Source organism: Oncorhynchus nerka, linkage group LG17 (assembly GCF_034236695.1).
Source record: "Oncorhynchus nerka isolate Pitt River linkage group LG17, Oner_Uvic_2.0, whole genome shotgun sequence".
Lineage (NCBI taxonomy): Eukaryota > Metazoa > Chordata > Actinopteri > Salmoniformes > Salmonidae > Oncorhynchus > Oncorhynchus nerka.
Window position 1 is genome coordinate 29,749,033 of NC_088412.1, and position 12,683 is coordinate 29,761,715.

Below are 12,683 nucleotides of genomic sequence, written 5' to 3' on the forward strand. Positions count from 1 at the left end.
GTAGAAATGCCTTCTCGAACATGTGAACTTTCATGTACCTTTTTACTAACAAACTTGAATGACCTGTAAATATGAATACATTATTGTTAAGTTATGAGCCTAGTTGGTTTAACCACAGAAAAAGTCAGCAACCTTCCTGCTAGCCATGATTGGCTGAGATAATGAGTGGGCTGGACATGCTGAGATATGAGTTTGGATTGGTCTGCCAAATAGCACGCTTCTGTCTTGGAGCTGTTCTGTATGTATAGATAATCCTGTTTAATGCTGTTTTTTTTTCAAATGTATTGTGTAGTAAAACTGCGTTGCTCTCCACTTTCTGGAGGTCCAAGTTTTGACATGAGTGGAATGATGATAGCTAAGGAGATGGAGAAAACACCTGTCTCCGGATTACACCTTCAAACCATGGCATACGACAGGAGACGCGTCTATCCATGAATGATGGAAAATATATGAAAAATATATGGCACATGGAATCCAAATGAGGGTGGTCTATGGTGATAGGTGGGATGGGCTGAGAGGTGGGATTAAAGATAGCTTTGTTGTATATAAAAGTACCATGTATGTAAAGTGTGATATGTCAACTGTATGTATACGTACCCCCAATTTTTTTTTTAAAGATGTGTGTGGATGGCTTCATAAAAAAAATTGTGCGAGGCTTTGGAGTCAACGTGGGCCAGCATCCGCTTTCGACACCTTGTAGAATTGAGGCTGTTCTGGGGGCAAAAGGGTTTGCAACTCAATATTAGAAAGGGGTTCCTAATGTCTGTAAACTCAGTGTATACCATTTATATTTTTTACCTTTATTTTATCAGGTAAGTTGACTGAGAACACATCATCATTGACAGCAACGACTTGGGGAACAGTTACAGGGGGGAGAGGGGCATGAATGAGCCAATTGGAAGCTGGGGATGATTAGGGGGCCATGATGGTATGAGGGCCAAATCGGGAATTTAGCCAGGACACCAGGGTTAATACCCCTGGTGTTGATAGAGGATGTAACATAGTACAGGGCCATACTTTTGCACTCTGATCATACTACAGTGCTTGTGAAAGGCACAGTAGCACTACCCATGATTTGTCAAGCCTCTCCTTTTTGGCAAAATCAGGTATATAGAGACGTTTGTGTCTTTGAATTCTAACGACACAATGAGGCATGAATTGTTAGGGAAGGATTATACATGTGACTGCACACCTATACTCCGTAAGGTTCCAATCTATACACACCCTATTACATAATCATAACGCAACTTAACCTCTTGAAACTAGGGGACACTATTTTAATTTTTGGAAAAATAACATTCCCAAAGTAAACGTGCTATTTCTCAGGACCAGATGCTAGAATATGCATATAATTAACAGCTTAGGATAGAAAACACTCTAAAGATTCCAAAACTGTAAAACTATTGTCTGTGAGTATAACAGAACTGATATTGCAGGCGAAAGCCTGAGAAAAATCCAATCAGGAAGTAACTCTTATTTTGAAACCCCTGTGTTCCTATGCATCCCTATTGCCCATTGAAAGGGATATCAACCAGATTCCTTTTTATTTGGCTTCCCTAAGGTGTCTTCAGCCACTAGACATAGTTTCAGGCTTTTATTTTGAAAAAATGAGCATGAGCGACAACATTGCGTCAGTGGTCAGGTGGTGGCTCTCAGAGTTATTTGTGCGTAATAGACAAAGGCGGCCATTGTTCCTCTCGCTCCTACTGAAAACCCAATTGTCCCTGTTGATATATTATCGAATAGATATTTGAAAAACACCTTGAGAATTGATTATAAAAACGTTTGCCATGTTTCTTTCGATATTATGGATCTAATTTGGAGTTTTTTTCGGCATTGTCGTGACCGCAATTTCCGGTGGATTTCTCAACAAAACGTGGACAAGAAACAGAGGTATTTCGGCTATAAAAATAATCTTTATGGAACAAAAGGAACATTTGCTGTCTAACTGGGAGTCTCGTAAGTGAAAACATCCGAAGCTCATCAAAGGTAAACGATTTAATTTGATTGCTTTTCTGATTTTCGTGACCAAGCTTCCTACTGCTAGCTGGACATAATGCTATGCTAGGCTATCAATAAACTTATTCAAACGCTTGTCTTGCTTTGGCTGTAAAGCATAATTTCAAAATCTGAGATGACAGGGTGATTAACAAAAGGCTAAGCTGTGTTTAATTATATTTCACTTGTGATTTCATGAATATGAATATTCTAGTTCTATTAACAGCTAGAATATTTGGATATCTTAAATGAATAAACACTAAAGAGTCACTATCAAGCTTTCAATGTACTATTATAGATTACACAGACCGATGTCAATGGCAGATGCCCCAATGGTATCGCTAGCCCACCAGCCCTTTTCCCTGTCATGGAAGGGACAGATACAGCAATATGAAAAAGTTTGGGCACCCCTCTGAGGCTGCATAATAATTTACTCTGTCGTCACAGAAAATGATCACAGTGGCATGCCATTCATTTTCTAATTAAAGCTGAGTACTGGGGTATTGTCCAGACAAATAATTTTAGTGTAGCAATATTAAGTTGTATGAAATTAAATCAGATGTGAAAAATAGGCTATTGCAAAAATGTGGGCACCCTTGTCATTCTGTTGATTTGAATGCCTGTCACTACTTAGCACTGATTAATTGGAACACACAATTGGTTTGGTGAACTCATTAAGCCTTGAACTTCATAGACAAGTGCATCCAATCATGAGAAAAGGTATTTAAGGTGGACAATTGCAAGTTGTTGTTCTCTTTGACTCTCCTCTGAAGAGTGGCAACATGGGGGCCTCAAAACAACTCTCAAATTACCTGAAAACAAAGATTGTTCAACATTATGGTTTAGAGGAAGGCTACAAAAAGCTATCGCTGAGATAAAAGCTGTCAGTGTCCACTGTGAGGAACATAGTGAGGAAATGGAAGACCACAGGCACAGTTCTTGTTAAGGCCAGAAGTGGCAGGCCAAGTAAAATATCGGAGAGGCAAAGGCGAAGGATGGTGAGAACGGTCAAAAACAGCCCACAGACCACCTCCAAAGACCTACAACATCATCTTGCTGCAGATGGTGTCACTGTGCATCGTTCAACAATTCAGCGCACTTTGCACAAGGAGAAGCTAACATCAAGGCGGTGGCCCGTTCCTGTAGGTTCATGCTCTACAACATCCGCAGAGTACGACCCTGCCTCACACAGGAAGCGGCGCAGGTCCTAATCCAGGCACTTGTCATCTCCCATCTGGATTACTGCAACTCGCTGTTGGCTGGGCTCCCTGCCTGTGCCATTAAACCCCTACAACTCATCCAGAACGCCGCAGCCCGTCTGGTGTTCAACCTTCCCAAGTTCTCTCACGTCACCCCGCTCCTCCGCTCTCTCCACTGGCTTCCAGTTGAAGCTCGCATCCGCTACAAGACCATGGTGCTTGCCTACGGAGCTGTGAGGGGAACGGCACCTCAGTACCTCCAGGCTCTGATCAGGCCCTACACCCAAACAAGGGCACTGCGTTCATCCACCTCTGGCCTGCTCGCCTCCCTACCACTGAGGAAGTACAGTTCCCGCTCAGCCCAGTCAAAACTGTTCGCTGCTCTGGCCCCCCAATGGTGGAACAAACTCCCTCACGACGCCAGGACAGCGGAGTCAATCACCACCTTCCGGAGACACCTGAAACCCCACCTCTTTAAGGAATACCTAGGATAGGATAAAGTAATCCTTCTCACCCCCCTTAAAATATTTAGATGCACTATTGTAAAGTGGCTGTTCCACTGGATGTCATAAGGTGAATGCACCAATTTGTAAGTCGCTCTGGATAAGAGCGTCTGCTAAATGACTTAAATGTAATGTAAATGTAAGCTGTATGGGAGAGTGATGCGGAAGAAGCCTTTTCTGCACACGCCACAAAGAGAGTCACTTGAGGTATGCAAATGCACATTTGGACAAGCCAGCTTCATTTTGGAATAAGGTGCTGTGGACTGATGAAAAAAGATTGAGTTTTTTGGTCATAACAAGGGACGTTATGCATGGCGGCAAAAGAACACAGCGTTCCAAGAAAAACACTTGCTACCCACAGTAAAATTTGGTGGGGGTTCCATCATGCTGTGGGTTCCATCATGCTGTGGGTTCCATCATGCTGTGGGTTCCATCATGCTGTGGGGCTGTGTGGCCAGTGCCGGTACTGGGAATCTTGTTAAAGTTGAGGGTCGCATGGATTCCACTCAATATCAGCAGATTCTTGGGAATAATGTTGAAGAATCAGTCACAAAGTTGAAGTTACGCCGGGGCTGGATATTTCAAAGACAACGACCCAAAACACTGCTCAAAATCATTAATGCAGAGGAACAAGTACAATGTTCTGGAATGGCCATCCCAGTCCCCAGACCTGAATATCACTGAGAATCTGTGGGATGATTTGAAGCAGGCTGTCCATGCTCGGCAACCATCAAACCTAACTGAACTGGAGATGTTTTGTAAGGAGGAATGGTCCAAAATACCTTCATCCAGAATCCAGACACTCATTAGAGGCTATCGGAAGCGTCTAGAGGCTGTTATTTTAGCAAAAGGAGGCTCTATTAAATATTGATGTGATTTTTCTATTGGGGTGCCCAAATTTATGCACCTGTCTAATTTTGTTTTGATGCATATTGCACATTTTATGTTAATCCAATAAACCTCATTTCACTACTGAAATATTACTGTGTCCATCAGTTATTTGATAGATCAAAATGAAATTGCTGATCCGAACACCCAATTATTTACAAATGGAAATCATGGAAATTGTCAGGGGTGCCCAAACTCTTTCATACGACTGTATATCTAAGCCTCATGTCCCGGATGTGATTATGGTGCATCAAAGTGAAAGCCATAGGGACCCCACTGGTCAACATGACCCACACTGACCAGGCTGTTTTATCATTCAATGGCTGCTTCTCTCTCATTAGCCCCAGGCATTCAGCGCCAAATGATTGAACATGGATGAATCCTGACTACGAATGCCAAAACCTTTTTCTCTCCCACAGATGTGGTTAGATTGTGAAGCCTGCAGTATCTGGTGTTATAGCACACTGTATGGCAATGTTCTTATATGTCCAGTGCCCTCAGGGCATCATATCTAAAGGACATTTGTAACAAGGCTGAGAGGATTGTGAGGATTCCGCGCTTGGCGTTATGGTCCTTTTCCTCCCAATGTCACTCTCAAACAAAAAAATTGGCAGATATAATTGAAGTGGTCCTTTCTATTTTAAAGGTGCATGGACTAATAGATGTTGATGTCTGTTAATTTGTGGTTCTGGTGAATGATGGAGAGGGAGTACTAATGTTCAGATTGAAAAGTGATGCAGAGTGCTGCACTAAAATGATCCTTATTTAAAATGTTAATGAGACAGGCAGACAGGTGAATGATAAATGTACTCTCAATTTGTTCTTTTGTGCCAATGAGAGCAATTACAGACAATGTGCAGAGCTTTGAAATATGTGGTTAAAGAATGCTTTACAAGTTTAAATAGTATCAAGGGATCCAATCCATATGTATTTGTTCATATAGTAATAATGTAGGGACTAATCATGTACTGTGTATGTTTTCTTCCATTACGTATTCTTATGGTAACTTGTCTTTGAATGTCAACTCTATGATGTTTTCATCAAAATATGTTGCTTTTGAGGAAATACACTTTTCAACAAAAAGTTATTAGCATGCACACTTTTCTTCAGATGAGTTCATTAGTATGTCAAATATCATGCTCCTTTTCATACAGGTGGTGGATACAAAATAATGCCTATGGATGGTCTCTAGAATCATTCACATTTTTAGCTAACTTCTTATGAAGACATTGCCTCAGACTCACTTGTCTTAGAACCATCTGTAGTAATAAATACAAAGGCACTCCTTTTGCAATTAAAAAGTTTTTATCTGCCACACATGCCCACATCAGGTTGTCATGTTCCCGATGCAGCACTACCTGATTTCTCTCTCTTCTCAAGATGTTAGAGACTATTGCCATTTAGCCAGAGGCCTGTGATCTATGGCAACTGTTAAGAGCTCAGAGCAGGTATTACAATGCCAACAATGATTTCAAACATTATTCTCTCACTCATTTCTCGACCGCCACAAGTCAATGTATCCAGAGCCATTCAGAAAGTGGCAGTAATATATGTCAGGAACTAGGTCGTTTTTCCTGCTAACATTTCCCTAGTAGCAGACGACTTGTAGTCTTTTTGTAAGCTACAAGTATCGCTGAGCACATGTCTGTAGACAGATAGGTCCTCCACAGAGCCAGGGTTTTCTAAATGGCCTGATAAAAAGGGACACAGTGGGTCAGTAGCACCTGTACTGGCTGTATAAACAACATGAGGTTGGTGGCAACTTAATTGGGGAGAACAGGCTCATGGTAATGACTGGAGCAGAATGGTGCCAAATAAATCAAACAAATGGTTTCAGGTGTCCATATGCTCCGTTCCGCCTGTTATTATGTGTCGTTCTCCCCTCAGCAGCTTCCTGTGGTCTACCCTTCAGGTTTCCTATACCTCTTACCTACTATATATGGGATACATATGGGCCCACTCTGTGACTGTGTATGTGACCCATTCAAAACAGTACCATCTCTCCCATTTTTAAAAGCCAGTTAACCTCTGAGATGTAAAGTCCCCTACTTAGGGTTAAAGGGACAATGACATGACAATCTTCAATTAGGATATAACAAGATAACAGATTTTTAACATTGTGCACATTTAAACAGTAAACGTGCCATTTACATTGTGTGTTGCCTATGCTGTTATCAAACTGTGTGCTGTAGTTGAGACTGAGATTTGGCCTAAATATGCAGCCATCACCCCACGCTCTGCACCTCTGGCATAGTCTTGCATACGTGAGTGTATGTGTGTTGCATGATGTGTCGTGTGGTGTGTGCGTGTGTGTATCCTAGTGAATATTTTATTCTGGATGTTACACTGTTATTCCTTCTGTGCTTCAAATGTCACAGAGGACCTTTAGGTTTAATCCACATGTCTACGTACCTGCTCCATGTCAATCCCTCTAAGTAACGCACCACTCTTCTCCAGCATTCTGGTTCTTTGACAATCTTATCAATCCATTTCAGGGCTATAGCTCCATCTCTAGGTCACTGTCCACATTAATGTGCATGGAAATGTCTGTCTGTATCTGTCAAAACTATAGTATCTTGGTGTCCATGCTATACAGTATTGAGATGCTAAGGAAATGGGGTAGCCTGTGTGGACGTATAATTGTCTGTTTTTTTCTGCATTTGACTTTAAATCTGTTTCTCTCAATGATTGCCTCTGTGTACAATCAAACCGCTTTGTAAGACTGCTGTGTGTATTTCTTTCCACAGGTTTCCCTCCTGGCAGATATGGGTTTTGGGGGTGTTCTCCTCTACATGGACCCCTGTGATAGCCCCAGTGACCAGAGTCTGTGGCACAAGGCATTTGGGGTCAACCTGAATCCCCGGGGAGACTCCTCTACCCCTGGATAGCCCAGTGTTGGTGAGTGTACTGTACCCCGTCTCTGAAGATGATCCAGGATCGGTCGTGACCACAGAACACCCTAGCCTCTACACAGTACATCCTTCTCATTTTAATAGGAGCTCTGCATTCCCCCCCTCTTCTGCTTCCTCTTTAGATGCTGAGGCATGTTGCACCGAATTTGAAAGTCTAATGGACGCACAAAGTCCTCAGAGGCCCTCCGTGTTGATAATATATACTGTGTGTGTGTGTGTGTGTGTGTGTGTGGTGTGTATGTGTGCATGCTTGTGTGTGTCCCCGGGTGGACACAACCTGAGAGAGATTGAATAGGTAAGAGATTCAAAAGTTGCTTTGTTTGTTTGCAGATAATGACTTGACATTGAGGTCTAGGATTTACAGTAACAGTGGAAGCTGAAACTGCAAAGCCAAGAGAATGTCCAAGTAAACAATAACAGAATCTAAGATATCTGTTACAAATCCCTCAGAAATTGATACAAACATAATGCTAATACTGCAGTTCTTGGATCTGTGCATTACACATAGAGGCTCAGTGTCTTGCAACCTAAACCTGTGTTACTGATACAGAAAGCAGAGGCTCTTTAAACTTCCTTACCTGTCTCATATCATATGAAAAAGAGATGGCTGCCGTGTTAGTGTTGGTGCGAGGTAAATTCACTACAGTCTCTATTATCACTCTCACTTCAGCCTGTCGCTGGGGGGCCTCCTGCTGTTTGTGTCATCATCTTTAGTAATCACTTCAGACGTCTAGCACTCCGACCAGCATGTGGCTTATCATTAAACACCAACCTGTCTTTAATGTCTCATATCATTATCGATTGTAACGACTCCAGTGTTTAACTCCTGCAGCTAGCAAAGGCCTCATGACTTGGATTTGCTCATTAAATACCCCTCTCAGAAACCTGAGAAGATAATAATTAATTCAATAAGCATTACAATGCCATTAAGAGGATACACAGCTTCTTCTCTGCCTTGTCTTTGCCTCGTAGCTGCATAATCACAATATGATTGTTGACAAGATAATACAGAATCGTTTCTTTACTCAGTAGATTCTGAGTTTCAGTAGCCTGTGTCGCTTTCCATGGTCCTGTTCTACTGTAGTTAAAACCTCACCCCATGACTGTGGTCCTCCCTGTCTCCCTCTCTGTCTGGCCTCAGCCTCCTGGTCTGCCTGCCCTGGCTGCTGGTTGGGGATGCGTCATTACTGCTAAAGTACCTTTGTCCTGCTAAGGGCCTGGGTAGCAAGGTGGCAGGACACAGATGAGGTCGCTAACAGATGTCTGGCCAGATGTTGGATGTCTGCACTCTCACCAGTACCACTGGTTGCTACATCCCAGTGCACCCACTGGACTGGAAGATGAGCAGGAGATATGGGAGAGAGGACTCTATTAATTCTTACAGCCATACTGTCTTCCTAAAATATATACAGTTCAATAAACATGTTGAGACAATTTAGTTTTAAGTTTATAAACCATTTAAAATATCAGAATCACTTTATTCACCAAGTACATTGACATACCCTGAATTTGACTTAGTGAATAGGTGCTGCCAGCAATAGACAATGTACAAACAGAATACAGACACCTAGATTACAGTCAACATACAGAATATGCAATATAAATACAGTAAACAGAAAACAGAACTCTGGAGTATCAACTGATTTACAGTGAGGATTTACAATTTATAGATATACTGTAGGATATACTGTATCTATATATGAATAGGGAGGGATGCTACCATGAAAAATATATACAGTGCTTATACAAAAGAGTTTTCCATTACATAGACTGACCAGGTGAATGCTGTGAACCCTTATTTTTTTACATTTTATTTTACTAGGCAAGTCAGTTAAGACCAAATTCTTATTTTCAATGACAGCCTAGGAACAGTGCGTTAACTACCTTGTTCGGGAGCAGAACGACAGATTTGTACCTTTTGATTACTAGTCCAATGCTCTAACCACTAGGCTACCTGCCACCCCAAATTGATCTCACTTGTTAAATCCACTTCAATCAGTGTAGATGAAGGGGAGGAGACAGTAAAATAAGGATTTTTAAACCTTGAGACATGGATTGTGTATGTGTGCCATTCAGAGTTTGAATGGGCAAGACAAAATATTTAATTTCCTTTGAATGGGGTATGGTAGTAGGTGCCAGGTGCACCCGTTTGTGTCAAGAACTGCAACGCTGCTGAGTTTCACGCTCAACAGTTTCCTTTGTGTATCAAGAATGATTCACCACCCAAAGGACATCCAGCAAACTTGCATTGGAGTCAACATGGGCCAGCATCGCTGTGGAAAGCTTTCGACACCTTGTAGACTTCATGACGCCAACTAACTGAGGCTGTTCTGAGGGCAATATTGGATAGGTGTTCCTAATGTTTGGTATATAGTTGTACATAGTGCCATTGCAGTAGTTATTAGTATTACAGTCTATTTTCTCCAGTCTATTTTTGCTTTGATTCCTTTGTTCATTATTTGGCATATCAGCCATCTTGTTTTTTTTATTTGAGAAATCCTTAGTGTTGTTCTCTGTGCTGTATTGTCACATGCCTGCTGGGACAGGCAAAGTAAATCAAAGCACTGTCTTTTGAAACATGCTGTTTCTCAGTTCCCCTCTGAATGCGAAAGCTGCGGTTACTCACACAGGGGGAGCATGTGTAGGGAGGGAAATTGAGACATATCTGCCAAGACCCACCAAGCAAATTGTGTTTGCTTAGATATCTACAGCAGGTGTTTCCGGAGCTGCTTTACATTACAGTGGCATGGAATTCATTCCTGCACTGAGAGTTGTATTTGTGCTTTGATATCAACGGCTTGGGTGTGTTCTGAGGGCATGTTGTGTGCAGAGCATATCTCTCACACAGTGACAGACAGACAGTGTACCTGAACCAAATGCACAGAATATGTGCCCATTCAGACTCTTCCTGAGTTTTAAATGGACATGTTTTGACATTTATTCCAAGAGCACAATCTTTCCATGAACTGAACTGATGAATGGGTAGAAAACAAAACATAACAAAAGAACAACAAAGGCTGCTGCGGCCACCTGAATATTTATATGAGAGGTAATGTCTTTTGCCAAGCTGTAGGCCCTGGTAGCAAAGCAATTTCCTCACCCATTTGATTCAGTTGCCGTTTTATTTGTGTTGTTTGGTTTGGATGAATTTCCCAGATCTGTTCACCAAATGATGACTGCTGCAGGCCATAAAAATGTCTGTGTGCATTAAAGCCCCACTCTCTTTATTAGCTGACTGTTGTGCTTTTGGAGAGGGGGGGGGGGGGGTACTGATTTCATAATTGCATTAACCTTTAAAGTGACGCTGACTTTCCCGCTCTTCTCTCTCTTACTCCTCCTCCATTTCTGAGATAGCAGCACCGAACGGGGAACTTCAAACCATTTTTAAATGTTAATTTGAAGTCGTTGACAGGTGGGTCTATTCACATGGAAAGAATTGTGTCCCTTGGGTTATTTAGAAACCTTGTTGAAGTCAAAAGAAGCATTTGAATAGAAATTTAGTCATTTGCATATTTATTTAAATATGCGGCTGCTATGGGACGACGGTTGCAGGCTTTAATGAACAAATGGCTGCCATCACTATCCGGGAGGTATTCGTCCTCCGTGCAATGTCACTCATGGCCATCACAATGTGTCTCACCTCTTCCCCCGGTGTGGCTCTCTCCTCCGAGCTACTCTTTTCTCTGCTAACCACAGCCAAGGATTGGGATGATAAGTCACTGAACATATTGTCAATTTGCAGTTTAAACATGTATTTACTTGTGAGTGATAACTGGACTTCATACCAGGTGAATGGTTTACTACTTGCATGAAGGTGATTGCAAGACCATATACATTCAGTCGGACTCCTTCACACCTGTGGGTTATAATCTTTGTTATGCCCAATTGTCTTTTTAATTAAACAATGCTTACTATGGAGTGTCAAAGCACTGCATTTGTATGTGTTGGAGTTGCATAATGCATGGAGGTTAAAGCTTTAAAAGCTTTCTCTTTGATTTATTAATGCCTTCTGCAGATATAAGTGGATTCGTTTTCAAATGGGATAGTGCACAATATTCTATCTAAGGGTTATATCTACATTAAATATATTATAGAGATTTAACATTGTTGGATATTTAGTGACGGAATATAATTTTCCTCACCCCAAATGGCCAAACAGCTTTCACACTGTTGGAGTTGCGGATCGAATTGATAGTAGATGCACACAATCTTCAGTTTTTTTACAATTCATCATATATGTAATTTTCATCACTTTGCCTTGAAGCCCAGTGAGTGGAGATAATGTCTTGATTTAGGTGTAAAAATAAGTCATTTGGAAATCCACTAACATTCCCCATCCTCCTCAAACGTATAGAACTGCATACATACAATGCTATATCTGCTGCTGTGACAAGTCATGGTCATTAGAAACCTGTCAATGGATATTTGTGTGTGTGTGTGTGTGTGTGTGTGTGTGTGTGTGTGTGTGTGTGTGTGTGTGTGTGTGTGTGTGTGTGTGTGTGTGTGTGTGTGTGCGCATGCATGTGCTCACATGTGTGTGCATGTTTGTGTGTATGACTCATGAATGCACAAGAAGGGAACCTGATATCGCACTGTGTGTGCATGCGAGCGTGCCTGCCTATGACTGATAAATGCACTAGAGTGGATTTGGGGTTGCACTGTACTTGACTGGACTTAATATTCATAAGGGCATTCCCTGGTTCACAGTGTCTAGCTTTCCCTTTTTAGCTCCATTCCAATGTTAAACCTATGAGCATTGAATGTGAAATCAAGCTTCAAATTGGCTTGTCTTCTGCAGCCTTTATACGATGGGTATAGGAATTAACAGACATGTAAATGCCACACAGTGTATATTTTACTCGGTATAGCAGTGTGGAGCTTATGTCAATACATTTGCCAACGCTTATGTCAATACATTAAATTACTTTGGAAAAGATGAGTGTCACAGGATTGATTCTCATGTCAAAACATTGCAGTCAATGAGAAAAGGTGAGAGTCAACCAGTGCCAATACCTATGTCAATATATTAAATTGGAAAAGATGAGTGTCACAAGGTTGATGCTTGTGTCAAACATCGCAGTCAATGAGAAAAGATGAGTGTCACGCACTGTCAACGCTTATATCAATACATTAAATTAAATAGGAAAAGATGAGTGTCACAGGATTGATGCTTTTGTCAATAC

At 41.6% G+C, this 12,683-nt stretch overlaps 1 pseudogene; it reads left to right on the top strand.

The window, feature by feature from the left end:
* Nucleotides 1-12,683, top strand: part of LOC135561343 (inactive N-acetylated-alpha-linked acidic dipeptidase-like protein 2) — a 425,784-nt pseudogene that overhangs the window by 214,094 nt on the left and 199,007 nt on the right.